Below are 18,771 nucleotides of genomic sequence, written 5' to 3'. Positions count from 1 at the left end.
TCGCTATGCCTTTGCCTCGCGAGTTGGCCTCCGAAAGCCTTGTATCTAGTCACAATTAATTTGATTCAGTCAATACAAATCATAGAAATTTATTCCATATGAAAATACTAATTTTCCAACAAAATCCAAAATTTAACTCAAATATTGCCCGTGGGGACCATGTCTCAGAACCCAACAAAGTCACAAAATATGATCGTCCATTCAACCATGAGTCCAGCCATACAAATTTTACCAAATTCCGACATCAACTCAACCTTCACATCTTAAATTCTTATTTTGAAATTTCTAGGCCCAAATCCTCTAATCTCACCTCAAAAACACGTAATCAAGTCAGAATACTCAATGATAATCCAATATTATTTACTAACAATGATCACAAGTGACTTACCTCAAGTTTTCCTTTGAATTCCCCCTGAAAATCACCCTAAAACTGTGTTGGAAATGTCCAAAAATGGCAAAACTCGAAACCCCTTCGAAATGTATACTGTCCAGGGGTTCCGCACTTGCGACTCACTTAGCCGCTTCTGCGGTCTCGCAGGTGCGAGAAACCAACCACTTCTGCGACTGCCTCCTCTTCTGCGGACTAGCTTCTCCGATTGTTTTTGCCCAGCTTCCCTTACCTCCGCATCTGCGACCTTGGTGTCGCTTCTGCGGACTTGCTTTTGCGAGTTTCTGTCCACTTCTGCGGACTTTCTGCTTCTACGATGCCAGGCTCACTTCTGCGAGCTCACACCTGCGAGCCAAATTCCACAGGTGCGATTGCATCAGAACACAGAAATTTACAGATTTCTTCCAAGTCCAAAATTTAGTCCGTTAATCATACGAAACTCACCCAAGACCCCCGGGACCTCAACCAAATACACAAAAAGTTCAAAAACATCATAGGAACTTAGTCGAAATCTCAAATAAAATCAAACAACGCCAAAACCACGAATCATACTTTAATTTAACTGTAACGACCCGACTTGTCATTTTAAGAATTTATGTCCCGTTCAGAGATAAAAAGTCTCGAGCAGCTTTGTAATATATATTATGACCCACGGGTTTGGTCGAGTTTGGTTTTCGGAAGATCGGAATTAAATTAAAAGAACAATTCCCATTTTTGAAGCTTAAATGAAAATAGTTGACCGAAGAGTTGACATTTGAGCAAACGACCCAAGAATGGAATTTCGATGGTGTCAATAGCTTCGCATGATGATTTTGGACTTAGGCGTATGTTCGTATTTGGATTTGAAAGTCCATAGGACAATTCGACGTATTTTGGCGAAAGTTGGAAAAATATAAGATTTTTGGAAAGTTCGACCGAAGGTTGAATTTTTGATAACGAGATTGTATTTCGATTCCGGAAACTGGAATAGCTCCATTAGGTCATTTAAGACTCATGTGAAAATTTTGAAGTCATTCCGTATTGATTTAATACGTTTCGGTACAAATTATAGAATTTGGAAATTTCATAACTCATAATTCGATTCGAGGTGCAATTCGTAGTTTCGGCATTGTTTGATGTGATTTGAGGCCTTGACTAAGTTTGTATCATGTTTTGGGACTTGTTGGTATGATTTGACGGGGTCTCAAGGGGCTTGGGTGTATTTTTGGATCATTGGTCGAGAGACTGGTAAAGTTAAAACATTTGGGAGTTTGACCATGGTCAATATCGGGTCAAGACGGCCTCTTTTCAGTGTTTTTAGTGTGCGAAAAGATCCGTAGCATGTTTTATGATTGAAATTCATATATGGTTTGTGTCTGGGAGGTTCCGGATGATTTTCAAGGTGGTTTCGGATCATTTCGGAAAAGTTTTGGGTTTTGTTAGTTTCTGATGTGGCACTGTTCATTCGCAATTCTGAACACTGTTCATCGCAATTGCGAACACTGTTCATTGGATTTGCTGTTCATTCGCAAATGCAAAGTTTTTGTCCGTAAATGAGAACCTGGGCAGAAACTTAAGGAATTGAAAATCTGTCATTTCTTCATTTTCGGTTTTTGGGCGATTTTGGGAATTTTGGACCTCGGTTTTTGGGCGATTTTGAGGATTTCTTCACAAGCTTGGTTGGGGTATGTGTTCTATATCCGAAAGTGATTATATTTCATGAATCTATGGTTATATTCAGCGTTTAATTCGAGTTTTAATGGAGGATATAGAAATTTTTATAAAATCTTTTCCAAAACGGAAATTTAAGATTTGGAGGTCGAGTTATTATCGAAATTTGATAAAATTGGTATGGTTGAACTCGTATCAGAATGGGTGTTCAGATTTCATAAAACTTATGTCGGGTTCCGAGAGGCGAGCCCTGTGTTGACTTTGGTTGACTTTTTAGAATAAAATTTTAAGTCAAAATTTTATTATCCGGAATTGTTTGCCATGAATTTTAATGAATTTATACTATTAACTTGGATAGATTTGAGTTGTCCGGAGGTCAATTCAAGAAAGAAGGCGATTTTGGAATATCGGCATAACTTCAAAAAGGTAAGTATCTTGCCTAATCTTGAGTGGGGGAATTACCCCTTAGGCATTAAGTCTTATGTGCCATTTGTGAAATGTGAAAAGCCTTGTACGCGAGGTGACGCGTACTTACTCGGGCTTATATGTGCAAACTTTATTGGGTTAAAGTCTTACGCATATTGTGTAGTAAATTGAATAATTGTTGGAATTTATTAAATCATCTATTTGCCATGCCTCAATTCGCGTTTGTTGAATTTGTTTTTATATGACAATTTGAGGTGATTATTAATTGTATATTTATGTGAATTCCGTGAGTTTGGTGATTTGATATTTCCTGGAAATAATTATATTATAGATTTTTCATCTGCAAATAATTAATGAAATAAGTTTAAACTAAGGCATTTATATAATTATCAAGAATTTGGATTAATGAAGGCGTTGCCCTATACTGAGTATTTTCCATCTCTGTTGTTGATTTGAGGTTTTATACATATTGTGTGGAGCCTTGGGCTATTTGTTGTGAAATTAATTGATTTTGTTATATCTTTGGAATTGGTTGTAGTCATTGGGCAAATTGTGATATAAATTGATTTTGTTATGTTGCCGTGATAATATTCCGTGTAAATTGTTGTGTTATTTGAGTTATTATTTTGAGGATATAAGGGTGACATTCCACTATTGATATTATGTAGGTATAAGGGTGGCATTTCACTGTTGTTATGTGTGTTGAGATATTGTCAGGGCGGAGTGATAAGGGTGGCTATAGGAGAGATAAGGGTGGCTATAGGAGCGATAAGGGCGGCTATTGATATTGTCAGGGCAGAGGAATAAGGGAGGCTATTATAAGAGTGATAAGGGTGGCTATAAGAGAGATAAGGGTGGCTATTGTCAGGGATGATATATGATGATGTGGAGTTATTGTGTTGTTAATTTTTATGTGATGATGTGATTTTCCTTGTGTTTATTTCTATATTTTGGTAAACTTGATAATAGTCTAATCTATGCTGAAAATGGGAGCTTATGGCTATTGCCATGCGGATTATGAAATGAAATGTGGGCACGAGGTGCCGGGAGTAAATAATGATGATATTGGCACGTGAATTTTCCATGCAATTGTGATATGAAATGTGGGCACGAGGTGCCGTGGTTAAATGATGATGATATTGGCACGTGAGTTGTCCATGCGGTTGTGATAGAAAAATTGGCACGAGGCGCCATGGAAATATGAAAGTGGGCTGAGACCCGTATTTCATGATTTTGAAATAAGGTGTCACAGGGTGACTTTTATTCGAAAGATATTTATTTGAAAGAATTATATTTGAAAGAGATTTATTTGAAAGAATTATATTTGAAAGATATTTATTTGAAGGAATTTTATTTGAAAGAGATATATTTGAAAGAATTATATTTGATAGATATTTATTTGAAGGGAGTATATCTAACGACCCAAGTGATCGTTTTGAGCATTTGCACTTCACTCGGTAGTTTACGGGCATGAGTAGCTCCGTATGATATATTATGGCTTATGTGATCGTCGGTTTGATTTTTAGGTTATTCAGAATCAAATTGGAACAATGGATTTCATTGTTGAAGCTTTAAATTGGAAAAATTGACTAAGTTTGACATTTTGTAAATCTAAACCCGAAACAAAGTTTTGATATTTCCGGTAGGTCCGTTGGATGATTTTGGACTTAAGAGCACGTCCGGATTATGATTTGGAGGTCCGTAGTGGAATTTGGCTTGAAATGGCGAAAGTTGGATTTTTGGAAAGTTTGACCGCGAGTAGACTTTTGATATCAGATTTGGATTATGATTCCGGGAATTGGAATAGCTTCGTTTTGTCAAATGTGACTTGTGTGCAAAATTTGAGGTCAATCAGACGTGATTTGATAGGTTTCGGCATCGGTTGTGGAAGTTTCAAGTTTGAAGTTCATAGATTTTGATTTGAGGTGTGATTCATCGTTTTGATGTTGTTATGTGTGTTTTGAGTCCTCTAGTAGTTCTGTATTGTGTTATGGGACTTGTTGGCATGTTCGGACGGGGTCCTGAGGGACTCGAGTGAGTTTTGGACGAGGTTCAGATCATTCTCACTTCATGTTGCATTGCTGAAGACTGTTGGTTCTGGTATGATCGCACCTGTGGTTGGTTTGCCCAGGTGCGATGGCCGCAGAAGCGACAAAGATGTCGCAGATGGGAGATGAGAGCTCGATGAGGAGGCCCGCAGAAGCGGAGAAAAGGGCGCAGGTGTGGATGCGCAAGTGCGTCGAGTGGAAGCGCATGTGTGAGTATCTTCACAGATGCGAAGTTTGATACCGCAGGTGCAGGGCTTGCTCGGCAAGCCATTTTTTGTAGATGTGATGGTTTTCCGCAAAAGCGGTGGTCGTAGATGCGACGAATTGTCCGCAAATGCGGAATCGCTGGGCAGAAGCTATATTATCGAGGATTTTGGTTCTTTCTTCATTTTGGGAGCTATGGAGCTCGGATTGAGATGATTGTTGGACCAAATTTCATCACGAGGATTGGTGTATGTGTTCTCTACTAGGGTTTTGGTTATATTTCATGAATCTAAATTCATTTTTGGTAATTGGATTGTGTATTATAAAGAGGAAATTGGGGATTTTGGCCTAAAGTTTCATAATATGAATTTTTGAGTTTGAACATCGAATTGGAGTCGGATTTAAGTGAAACTAGTATGGTTGGACTCGTAATTGAATGAGTTGTCAGATTTTGGTGAGTTTTTGGGGTTACGAGGCGCGGGCCCGGGTGTGAGTTTTTGCCGATTTTGGATTTTGATTAAGGATTCGATCTTTATCATTTAGAAATTGTTTCCTTGGGCTTTATTTGACGTATTTGAGTTGCTTTTGGCTAGTTTGGAGCCGTTCGGAGGTCGCTACGTGCGTGATGGCATTGTTGGAGCATCGCTTGGCTTACTCGACATTGGTATTGGCTTGGTCGAGGTAAGTAACTCTTCTAAACTTAGTGCTGAGGGTATGAAATCCCAAAATACGTGTTATGTGATTGGTATTGAGGTGGCACACGTGCTAGGTGACGGGCGTGTGGGCGTGCACCATGTGAATTGGAACTCTATAGCTTCTATGGCACTGTATAGTGGTTGTACTCTGTTGATGTCTGTGTTTTCACCATGTGATGTAATTGAGCTGTCAAGCATGCTAGATATCATTGTAGGCTTTATGAGGATACTGCTAGGACCCATAGTGGTCGTTTCATGTTGTCATTTCACCGATTTCATTGATATTTCGTACTCTGTCATATTCATGCATTCATATCATATCCCAGTCTTGATTGTTTTTTAATGATACATCATATCATTGTTGTCGGGCTAGTTTCATGACATTGTGAGCCCTTGAGTGAGACTGGAGAGATTGATGACTGAGTGAGGTCGGTGGCCTGTTTGTGAGGATATTGTGTTGTTGGCACGTGAGTTGTCCGTGCGGATCCATATATTGATGTTATTAGCACGTGAGTTATCCGTGCAACACGTGAGTTGTCTGTGAAGATTCCAGATATTGATATTATGGCACGTGAGTTATCCGTGCAGCACGTGAGTTGTCCGTGCGGATTATACCGCTTGGGATGAAAGGAGCCCCTCGAGAGTATGAACACCCCAGTGAGCACAGTCAACTATAAATATATGAATCGGGCTACACACTGCAGTGGGTACTATACATCACTGAGTGATTGAGTGTGGTGAGCATTGTTCGTAGTGAGAGAGGATGTGAGACAGTAATATTGAGTACAATGAGAGTGTGAGTATACGAGCTCATCATCGAGATGCATTGCATTTGATATGCGTACTTGAGATACATGCATAGAGATGCATTTCCTTCTGCTATCCAGTTTTGGGACATTTATGATTTTACCTGTATCTTGACACGTAGGCATAGAGACGTACTTTCCTCATGCTATCTGAAAAATGAAATATCTTACTTATTGTTGAAAGGCTTTTTGGGAAAAATCACAGTTTTCAAACTTACTCGTATTTTGGCATATTTGGTAAAACATTTGAGTTTTCAGTGAGATACCTCTTTTATTACCTGTATTATGCTATTACAAACTGTTGTGGAATATTGGAATCATACCTGACCGTGTGTTAGATCGTTACTACTTTCAACCTAAGGTTAGGTCTGTTACTTACTGAGTACATGGGATCAGTTGTACACATACTACACTTCTGCACCTTGCGTGCAGATGTTGGTCGCTAATGTTGCTGTGTTCGATGGGAGCTGGATTGAAGATGTACCTGCGTCCGAGTTGTAGTTGCCCCTTGTTCGTGGTAGCTTTAGATCTATAAAATTTTGTTTATGTACTTTTCAAACAGACGATGTATTTATTTCATTTCAGTTTTGTAAATTCTATTCTTAGAAGCTTATGATTTATACTTCCAGTCCTTGGGAAATGTATAAAATTTAGTAAATTACTATCGTTTATTTGTCTTATTAATATCATTGAAATTGGATAGTTACTAGTTGGCTTACCTAGCGGGTTGGGTTAGGTGACATCACGACTAGTGGATTTGGGGTTGTGATAAGTTGGCATCAGAGATCTTGCTTCATAGGTTCTACAAGTCATGAGCAAGTGTCTAGTAGAGTCTTGCGGATCGGTGTGATGATGTCCATATCGTGCGGCATTGATTCATCTTGAAGCATAACCCTTTGAATTCCTTCCGTGCATTCATATGCGCACACGAGCGCTCGGTATCAACTATGCAATGACGGCTTTTGATTCCATTGTTGAGGCACAAGATGTGATTTTGGCATGCTAGTGATGGGCCAGTCTGGAGGACTTGAGGCCGGGTTTTGACGGTAGCGTGAGCACGGAGATTTCGATTGAGTGAGCATGTGTTTTTGCGACTTATATGTCTGTTGGTGTCCCTATTAGGGGAATTTGTGATTGGATGGCCACATGGTGAGTATGATGTGACTGCGAGATATGTTTAGATTGTTCGAATGTGACGACAAGAGTTTAATTGAGAGGTAGCAAGGACTATTGGGTGTTTGATTTCTGTCTTGATATGGCGTATGGTCTTGAGTTATAGGTTGTGTTGAGGGATCTCTCATGTTGTTTAGTTGTGGAGTGAAGTAGATCCTCATGTCTTGTTGATGAGTTCAGAATCAAGAAGATTAAGTGATTGCGTAGTAGTCGTGACTGTGGAAGGGTATAGAGAGATGTCAGTTTGAGGTAGAGCAGGTGGGTTATCTCCTGCGAGGTGTCCTAAGGTTGTGTGGTCCTTATTATGTTTTGTAGAGAGTTTTCTTTTACCAGTGAGTGATATATGTTACAATTCGAGTTTGGATCGCTTGTGGAAGTTGGCTTGACTATTACAAGGGTGAATGTGAGATTTGTATATAATGTGAAGTATTAGATGGTTTGCGTTACAGGAGCTTAGGAAGGATTTGGTTGAATCTCACTGCAGTATTATGACAGTAATAGAGTATGGGCATTATGAGTTGTGTGTTTTGATCTATGGCTTTGAACCAAGTAGGGGAGTTTGCTATCGACAAGTTGATTGCACGATTATATGTTGTATTGGTTTCGGTTTGAGGTATACTGGTGAATCCGCTATGACTGCACGGATTGAGATTGAGGATGACTCGAGTAAGGGAATTTCTGGATACGGGTTGTATTACACTCTATGGGTATATGGGAATTATGGGATGATTGAGTGGTTAGTCGTGAAAGATGTAGTGTACATGGAGTAGGAATTTGCTCGGTTGCTTAGTAGTGTGGGTTACTCCCTTGGGTGGGGGTGTGTTAATGGGGCATAGGTCATTCGGTCCATTTGGTCGGTTTAAATGAGGTTTAAGAAAAGTGGATGACTCTCGAGAATGGTTCAAGAAGGTGAATCCATTGGACGGTGTCGAGACTTGTGGCATTTCTATATCATTGGGGATTATGCATTTCAGTATCAAGAAGGTGAAGCAAACAGTTTTAGGTTCACATAAGGTCTCTTTAGAGTGGGTGTCTCGGTTGTGGTGCTTCGGGGTGCTTAAGAGGGAAGTCAGTGGCTTATGGGCCTTAGGGCTTTGTGGTTTTATACTAGGGCCTCTTTTGTGGTGAATTTTGGTTAAGGATAGTGGTGTTCTAGCAAGGAGAAGTATCAATTTGAAGGTAATTTGGAAAGGACTTAGAGAAATAGGACAACTTGGTAGTAGGTTGGGTTAGCATAGTAATGGATATAATCGGTTCTTTGGGTACTTATGACGTGGCTAGTCTCTACAGGTGTTTCATGGAAATGCTCTTGGGATTTGGCGACCTACGTGGTTGGGTTGTGTTAGAGAGATTCAGTTCTGATAACTTGGTTATGTGCAAATGGGTTTCGAAGAGTTCTCAATGGTTTGTACCAAGGTTCGAGGGGCATATTTCCTACTGGCGTGAGGAGCATGTGGTGTATGGTGAATTTCTCCCGAATGAAATCAAATGGAAGGTCCTTGGCTAATCGAGTATGTAGTTGCTTGTGACTCGGAGTGGACTATGAAGTTCTCGTATTTTTCATATGATGGCATGGTATATGCGATATGTTGTGTGGGATTGAGATTTACGTGAGTGGGATCACAGTTCTATTTTGGAAGGGAAGGTCATAAAATTCGTAGGCAGCATGGACAATTTCAGATGACTAGGTAAATGATATTACTAATCGGTATGGCTTGATGAGAGTATACATTTTATAAGGGGCAATGTGTTTAGAAGTATTTCTCATGGGATGATTGTGTATGAGAGAAGTGTTAGACACTCTGGCGGTGGAGTTGGGACCAGATATGGTGATTCGTGTGTTTTATGGATTTGGAGACTGGGCGTTCTCAGGAGCAGACTGTTTCATGGTTGTGGACTGTGAAGTCGTGGCCGAAGCTGACCAGATGATAGTATGTGTTATGATTCAGTCAATTGTAGGTTTTTAGAGGTTTATTTATCTATTTGTGGGTGCCCAGAGTGATTTGGGGGTCCACTGGTAGTCCCAATTAGGATGTGTATTCTACACCGAGTTGGATTGGTTGCCTCCATAATGCTATTGTTGAGGGATGTGTCATTCGGTTGTTGCAGAGCTTATTCGTGTCCTGGAATTTTCTGTGAGTTAATATTCTATGCTACGAGGAGTTGTGATTCGTTGGTTTTAGGCACACATGGTGCGGTTCTACTGTGGTCTTATAACGGAATTTGAGCGAGATGAGTAGTTGGGTATTGCATGATTGAGGGCTTATTGGTTATGTTCTTTCGGAATTTGTGTGGCATTATGTCATCTGCTTCTCCGTGGTTATGGTAATGCACTTTGGGTACTTGATGTCGAATTTCGCGTGGCTATTGATTTTGAGCAGGGTTGTTCGAGGTATATGATATGGATCAGCGTTTGGATGGAGTCGTGCATTGCAGTGGATTTATGTTGGGATACAATCTTTTGTGTTAGATTCGTGTGGTGTTTTGGTTCTACGTTGTGTGATAGGTTCTTAGCATTACGTTGTGGTGGTACTTAAGGAGCTTGCGAGACAATTCTCTCGTCTGAGTCATTTTTTTTCCATGATTGAGTACATTGGGCATGGTTTTTATTGGTGCACAGATTGCACGGGTTGCGGCTTTAGATTGTATGGGTATGTCATGTCACCAGAGTGATCGTGTTGGATGAGATGAGGTTATTGGACCTAGAATGGATACTATCGGAATAGACTACATCATGGTTGGAAGGATAATATCAAAAGTCGGCTTAGAAAATTGCTATAGTTTTTGTCGAAGGAGTGGGAGTTTCATGACTGGTTGATCTGATGAATGGTTATGAGTTCTGCATGTTTCTTTCATCAACGGCTGTGTACATAGGTTTTAGGACGAGGTTTTTTTTGACATGAGGTTTATTACCAGAATTGGGTTGTTTTGGACACCTCTTGTGATTAGAAATCATTGCTATGAGTATTTGAGTTATGCGGTATATCATGTGATAACATCTTGGGTTATGGATATGGCTTGATACATGTTGTTCAGACTAATACAGAGTGTCGATGCGAGATTCTTATCTTATAGAAAGTTCCGGATATTGGGAATTGGATTCTAAGGCTTGTGGGCTAGGTTGAATTAAGGAAATCTCAGTTATGTTATGTTATGTTATTAGACCTATATGGGATAGGGTGACATGAAATCACCCCCGGGTATGCGCATGGTAAGGTTACACGGCGGTTTGATGATTTTCAGAACAACTCTGGACACGTTCGAGGACAAACGTATGTTTAAGTGGGGGAGAATGTAACGACCCAACCGGTCATTTTAAACATTTGCACTTCGCTTGGTTGTTTAAGGGCATGAGTAGCTCCGTATGATGTATTATGACTTATGTGAATCGTCGGTTCTGATTTTCATGTTATTGGGAATCGAATTGGAAGAATGGATTTCATTGTTGAAGCTTTAAATTGGGAGAGTTGACCAAAGTTGACCTTTTGTAAATTTGAACCCGGAACGGAGTTTTGATGGTTCCAGTAGGTCTGTTGGATGATTTTGGACTTAGGAGCGTGTCCGAATTGTGATTTGGAGGTTCGTAGTGGAATTTGGCTTGAAATGGCGAAAGTTGGATTTTTGGAAAGTTTAACCGGGAGTGGACTTTTGATATCGGATTTGGATTGTGATTCCGGGAATTGGAATAGCTTCGTTTGGTCAAATATGACTTGTGTGCAAAATGTGAGGCCAATCGAACATGATTTGACAGGTTTCAGCATTGGTTGTGGAAGTTTGAAGTTCAAAGTTCATAGATTTTGATTTGAGGTGTGATTCATCGTTTTGATGTTGTTATGTGTGTTTTGAGGCCTCGAGTAGGTCCGTATTGTGTTATGGAACTTGTTTGCATGTTCATGCGGGGTTCCGAGGAGATCAGGTGAGTTTTGGATGAGGTTCGGATCATTCTCACTTCATGTTGCGTTCCTGAAGACTACTGGTTCTGGTATGATCGCACCAATTGTTGGATTGCGCAGGTACGATGGCCGCAGAAGCGACAAAGACGTCGCAAATGCGAGATAAGAGCTGGATGAGGAGGCCCGCAGAAGCGGATTAAAGGGTGCAGGTGCGTCGAGTGGAACAGCAGGTGCAAGTGTCTTCGCAGATGCAGAGTTTGATACTGCAGGTGCGAGGGTGGCTGGGCAAGGACATATTTTGCAGATGCGATGTTTTTCCGCAAAAGCGGTGGTCGCAAATGCGACGAATTGTCCGCAAATGCGGGATCACTAGGCAGAAGCTATATTATCAAGGGTTTTGGTTCTTTCTTCATTTTGGAAGATATGGAGCTCGGATTGAGATGATATTTGGAGCAATTTTCATCACTAGGATTGGGGTAAGTGTTCTCCACTCGGTTTTTGGTTATATTTCATGAATCTAAATTCATTTTTGGTAATTGGATTGTGTATTTTAAAGAGGAAATTGGAGGTTTTGGCCTAAAGTTTCATAATATGAATTTTTGAGTTTTGAACATCGAATTGGAGTTGGATTTGAGTGAAACTAGTATGGTTGGACTCATAATTAAATGAGTTGTCGGATGTTTATGCGTTTTGTTGGGTTACGAGGCACGAGCCCGAGCCCGAGTGTGAGTTTTGTCGATTTTGGGTTTTGATTAACGATTCGATCTTTATCATTTGGAATTGTTTCATTGGGCTTTATCTGGCGTATTTGAGTTGCTTTTGGCTAGTTTTGAGCCATTCAGAGGCCGCTACAAGCGTGATGGCATCGTTGGAGCATCGCTTGGCTTGCTCGGCATTGGTATTGGCTTGTTCGAGGCAAGTAACTCTTCTAAACTTAGTGCTGAGGGTATGAAATCCCAAAATATGTGTTATGTGATTGGTATTGAGGTGATGCACATGCTAGGTGACGGGCGTGTGGGCGTGCACCATGTGAATTGGGACTTTGTTGCTTCTATGGCACTGTATAGTGGTCCTACTCTGTTGATGTCCGTGTTTTCACCATGTGATAAAGTAATTGAGCTGTCAATCATGCTAGATATCACGATAGGCTTTATGACAATACTGCTAGGACCCATAGTGGTCGTTTCTTGCTGTCATTTCACTAATTTCATTGATATTTCGTACTCAATCATATTCATGCATTCATATCATATCCCGATCTCAGTTGTTATTTATTAATACATCATATCATTGTTGTCGGGCTAGTTTGATGACATTGTGAGCCCGTGAGTGAGACTGGAGAGATTGATGATTGAGTGAGGTCGGGGGTTTGCTTGTGAGGATATTGATACTATAGCACGTGAGTTGTCTGTGCAACACGTGAGTTGTCTGTGCAACACGTGAGTTGTCTGTGCAGATCTAGATATTGATACTTTAGCACGTGAGTTGTCCGTCCGGATCCAGATATTGATATTATGGCATGTGAGTTGTCCATGCAGCACGTGAGTTGTCCGTGTGGATATAGCGCTTGGACTGTAGGAGCCCCTCTGGAGTCTGCACACCCCCAGTGAGTGCAGTCGACTATAAATAAGTGAATAGGGCTGCATGCTGCAACGGGTATTGTACAACGCTGAGTGATTGAGTGTGCTGAGCATTGAGCATAGTGAGAAAGGATGCGAGACAATGAGATTGAGTACTATGAGAGTGTGTGTATACGAGCTCATCATCGAGATTCATTGCATTTGATATGCGTACTTGAGATACATGCATAGAGATGCATTTCCTTCTGCTACCCAGTTTTGGGACATTTATGATTTTACCTGTATCTTGACATGTAGGCATAGATACGTACTTTCCTCATGCTATCTGAAAAATGAAACATATTACTTATTGTTGAAAGGATTTTTGGGAAAAATGACAGTTTTCAAACTTACTCGTATTTTGGCATATTTGGTAAAACATTTGATTTTTCACTGAGATACCTCTTTTATTACCTGTATTATGTTGTTATGAACTGTTTTTGAATATTGGTATCGTACCCTACCTTGTGTTAGCTCGTCAATACTTTCAACCTAAGGTTAGGTTTATTACTTACTGAGTACATGGGGTCAGTTTTACTCATACTACACTTCTGTAACTTGCGTGCAGATGTTGGTCGTTGATGTTGATGTGTTCGACGGGAGCAGGATTGAAGATGTACTTGCGTCCCGGTTGTAGTTGCCCCTTGTTCGTGGTAGCTTTAGATCTATGAAACTCTGTTTATATACTTTTCAAACAGACGATATATTTATTTCATTTCAGCTTTGTAAATTCTATTCTTAAAAGCTCATGATTTGTACTACCAGTCCTTGGGAAATGTATAAAATTCAGTAAATTACTATTGTTTATTTGTCTTGTTAATATCATTGAAATTGGATAGTTACTAGTTGACTTACCTAGCGGGTTGAGTTAGGTGCCATCACGACTAGTGGATTTGGGGTCGTGACACCCTGGACTGGTGTAAATGACATGCTAAAGTGTAGGCGTGTTAAAAGTGTGCTATCGTAGTTCAAACCGGCAATTTAATCAATGAAAAATTGGTTGTACTTGTATTCATTATTTGTTGCACAATATTTATGGTGTTCTTGTCTTCATGTTGTTTATATCACTGGTTGATTATTATTGTCACCATTTTTATTTGTTTCCTATTATTTTTATATGCTATATTACACAGGTTATTAGACTAGTGAGTGTCTTGACTGTACCTCGTCACTACTCCACTAAGGTTAGTCTTGATACTTACTGGGTACCGACTGTGGTGTACTCATACTACACTTCTGCACATTTTTGTGCAGAGCCAGGTATTGGATATATCGGACTCGGACAGAGTTAGAGTGTAATCGCAAGGATTCAAGGTAGAGCTGTTTGGTCATCGCAGTCTCTTGGAGTCTCTCCATTTTATTGTACTGTTAATTATTAATCAAACAGTATTAAGTATTTTATCCTTGAGATCATTTCATGTATTCAATTAGAGTTCTTGACTTAGTATTGCTAGCCTTGGGAGGTTGTTTGTAATTATTTCCGATGTTGGTTTCGATTATCTATTTAAAAAATAAAATTTGGCTTGAATTGTAATTATAATCGATTTACTTAGTCTTAGAGACTAAGTGCCATCACGATGCCTGTGGTGGGATTTTGGGTCGTGACAAGTTGGTATCAGAGCTCTAGGTTCATAGGTTCTACGAGTCACGGACGAGTCTAGTAGATTCTTGCAGATCGGATTCTCTATTCTCTCACAGATGGTGAGGACACGTGCTACCGGGTCAGTTGAGCAGACACCCGCGCATACTGCTAGGGCCGCAAGAGGCCAGGGCAGAGGTAGAGGCCGAGGAAGGGCACGTGTCGTGACTAGAGCACTTGTCAGAGCAGCAGTTGAGGAGCCACCAGTAGCTCCAGTTGGGGGACAGGTACCAGAAACACCTGTTGTTACCCACGGACTTCAAGAGACTTTAGCACAGTTCTTGAATATGTTTGGTACATTAAGTCAGGCGGGATTGATCTCTGTTGCACCAAATACTGCACATATTGGGGGAGTAACTCAGACTCCTACCGCCCGTACTACAGAGCAGCCAATTCACATTGGTCAAGTTCCGGATGTAGTACCAGTACAACATGTTATTCCAGTTCAGCCCGAGGTCAAGCCAGAGGCATCAAAAGAAGAACAAAAGAGACTTGGGAGGTTTAAGAGGTATAGTCCACCTACTTTTAGTGGCACAACTTTAGAGGATGCCCAAGGATTTTTAGAAAAGTGTCATTGTATTCTCCGTACCATGGGTATTGTGGAAGTGAGCGGAGTTGCCTTTTCTATATTTCAGTTGTCAGGCGCAGCTTATTAGTGGTGGAAAATCTATGAAGAAAGTAGACCAGCCGATGCAACACCACCAACTTGGGCTCAATTTTCGGAAATTTTTCTGAAAGAGTTTGTTCCCCAGACTCTCCGAGATGTGTGGCGCATAGAGTTTGAACGTTTACGTCAGGGCACTATGATAGTATCAAAATATGATATCAGGTTCAGTGAGTTAGCCCGTCATGCACCTTTCTTGGTTCCTACAGTTAGAGAGCGAGTCCGCATATTCATTGAGAGGCTCGATTATGATCTTAAAATATGCATGGCTCGAGAGTTGCAAACTGATACTCCATTTAAACAAGTAGTGGAGATTTGGAGGAGGATTGAGGGTGTTCTAGGTGAGGAAAGGGAGTCTAAAGAGGCCAAAAGGTTTCGAAGCTCTGGAGGGTTCAGTGTATTTTACTCTTCAGCTATGACCCATTATGGCGGAGGCTCGAGCAGTCAGCCAACTCAGCTCGCACATCAGATTACTCGGGGTACTCCAGTAAGTTCTTATAGTACACCACTAGCACAAGATTCTTATAGTGGTTATTCCAGTTATCCGGTACAGACTCAGTACGAGCAGTCGCGACCTCAGAGGGGTTGTTATGAGTGTGGTGATACTAGGCACATCATGAGAGATTGTCCCAGACTTGGGAGGGGTGGATTTTATCAGAACACTCAGGCTACATGCATTATTCTAATTAATACTCCACGTGCACAACCAATTAAGGGTGGAGGACAAGCGGGTATGGGGAGCCTTAGAGGGAAGGCACAGCCCGTTGATATATTTGCTATGGTGTGGCTGAGGCTATTACACCAGATGGTGTCACTACAGGTATGATCCTGATTTATTATAAAAGGATATTTTTTCCTTAATTTGATTCGGTTCTGAATATTGAGGTGAGTCCTCCTATTATGCTCCGCTTATGAGTGAGCTTCATAATTTTGTGACCCACTTATATGTTTATTCCTGTTGGGAGATTTGAAGATGTTAGCCCGTATCTATCATTTTTGTTTTGTACACTACTAAGGGTTGTAAGTCCAAAAGTGACTTTCTAAGACTCTCTACAGTGGATTTTTATGTGATTTCGAAATAATTGAATTCAATTTCATGAATTATATGCCCTATCGGTATGAGGGTTCATTATGTGTTGTGAAAAATTGTTTACGAAATTTATTGAAAAGAAGAAAGAAAGGAAATTGGAAATTTCAGTTGGCACAATATGCAAAATACTTGTGATTCGGAGTTGAGGACGAGATCCTCACATTTTTATATGATGTGAAATATTTAAACTGGGCTACAAGACACGGTGGAAGTCATATAAGGATGAGGTCCTTGTGGTGAAAAATTTATGAGTTTAAATCCTCCCTTTGTGAAATTTAAATATGTACCATAGAATTAATAGGGATTCATGCCTGTTAGGCTTATTTGATAATTCTTTTATATGTTTCTATGCATATTTAGCCATATCCGTGTTCTAAACATTGAGTTTTAGCCTATAAGGTGAGTGCCCATCTGGTGTTAAATGTGACTCGTTAATTCGGATAAATAATTATGAGGTGTTCATGCCTCGCGTGTTGCCGTCAGTGTTGTGAAAATTAGATATAAGATTTTGTTTAAGATGAGATTAATTGAGGATCCTGGAGTTTATTATAAACTGCTATTATGACTAGAGATGTGGTTATGGACATACGTATAATGTATGCGTAAGCACGAGTTGCTATAGCAGGTTGATACTAATATCGTGTATTGATGTAAGGAATTTGAAAATTGATTTGAGTGTAAGGAATTGGCTTTAAAGCTTATAAGGGTGAATAAAAGAAATAATCTCCACTGATATGATGTTGTCGGACCCCTGTTAAATTTACGGCGACGTAGAATCACCCGTAAGTATGTGTGAAATAATACACTCAGTAATTTAATGTACTCATACTACACTTCTGCATATTTTGGTGCAGAGCTAGGTATTGAAGATATCGGATTCGGACAGAGTTAGAGTGTGATCACAAGGATTCAAGGTAGAGTTATTTGGTCGTCGCAGTCCCTTGGAGTCTTTTCATTTTATTGTACTGTTAATTATTAATTAAACAGAATTGAGTATTCGATCCTTGAGATCATTTCATGTATTCAATTAGAGTTCGTGACTCTGTATTACCAATCTTGGGAGGTTGTTTGTAATTATTTCCTCTGTTGGTTCCGATTATATATTTAAAAATAATTTTGGCTTGAATTGTAATTATAATCGGCTTACTTAGCCTTAGAGACTAAGCGCCATCACTACGCCTGTGGTGGGATTTTGGGTCGTGACATTAGGCTTAATGAAACGAAGAACTTTCAACTTCTACATTCGATGTCGAAACCTATCAAATCAAGTCCGATTGACCTCAAATTTTGCACGCAAGTCATAAATAATACAATGGACCTATTTCAATTTCCAGAATTGGATTTCGACCCCAATATCAAAACGTCAACTCCCGGTCATACTTCCAAACTTAAATTTCTAATTTTTCCATTTCAAGCCTAATTTAGCTACGGGCTTCCAAATAATTTTTCGGACATGCACCTAAGTCCAAAATCACCATATGGAGCTATTGGAATCATCAAAATCTTATTCCGGGGCCATTTACACATAGGTCGACATCAAGCTAACCTTTTCAACTTAAGTTTTAAACTTTGGAACTAAGTGTTCCAATTCATTCCATGACCTCACCGGACACGAAACAATTACCCTAACAAATCATATAACAATTGTAAAGCTCAAATTGAGCAGTAAGTGGGGGAATGGGGTTGTAATACTCAAAACGACCGGTTGGGTCGTTACACTAGATAACACTATTTTTAGAATGAAATTAGGCTTTCTTTGATACACTTTATAGCCTATCTATTTTTAACCACAAATATTTATATTTTCCCTCTTAGCACCCAACTTTGAGCCCAAAAAAAGAAAAAAAAACAAAAAAGAAAAAAAGGGGGATAAACCAAATTTTATTGATACACCATATTGGTTTATCCTACAAAACATCGATACTACTCCTTCCGGCTATAGTTGAGCGAAAATGATTATTAAAGAAAACAATGAAGGAATACCTAAGGATTAAATGTTCTATTTCACTCTTAAAAACAAAACAAAAAAAGAAGAGGAAAACAAGGTGTATATATCCGTAGAATAAATTCTTGATTTAAGAAGCTTGAATTTAAGTAATCTATTGAGAGAAATGATGAGTTAAGTGATATTAATTATGGAATTAGAGAACGGGACCTTTAGCTCAATATCTAGAATTATTTTCTTTGTGTTGAGTTGTACATAGTTACTTTGGTAAAATAATCGCTCTCATAATAAAGCTGGATGGAACAAAGTCACTACAAATATATCCTTTTATCTTACCAGCATTAAGCCTATCATTAGAAGCCTTAAAATTCCTAAAATAATTTCAGAAATTAATGTTGATTCTACATTAGTGGAGACTGACATGAAGGGAAAGATTATGGACAAAAAATTGGAAAACTCGAAATTGTGACCATAATGTTATCATTCTCAAAAGGTTCATCAAAAGAGGAGTTAAAAGTTTTTGGCAAACAA

Source organism: Nicotiana tabacum, chromosome 24 (genome assembly GCF_000715075.1).
Source record: "Nicotiana tabacum cultivar K326 chromosome 24, ASM71507v2, whole genome shotgun sequence".
Taxonomy (NCBI): domain Eukaryota; kingdom Viridiplantae; phylum Streptophyta; class Magnoliopsida; order Solanales; family Solanaceae; genus Nicotiana; species Nicotiana tabacum.
The sequence above is the reverse complement of the archived record's forward strand: the minus strand, read 5'-3'. Positions refer to the sequence as shown.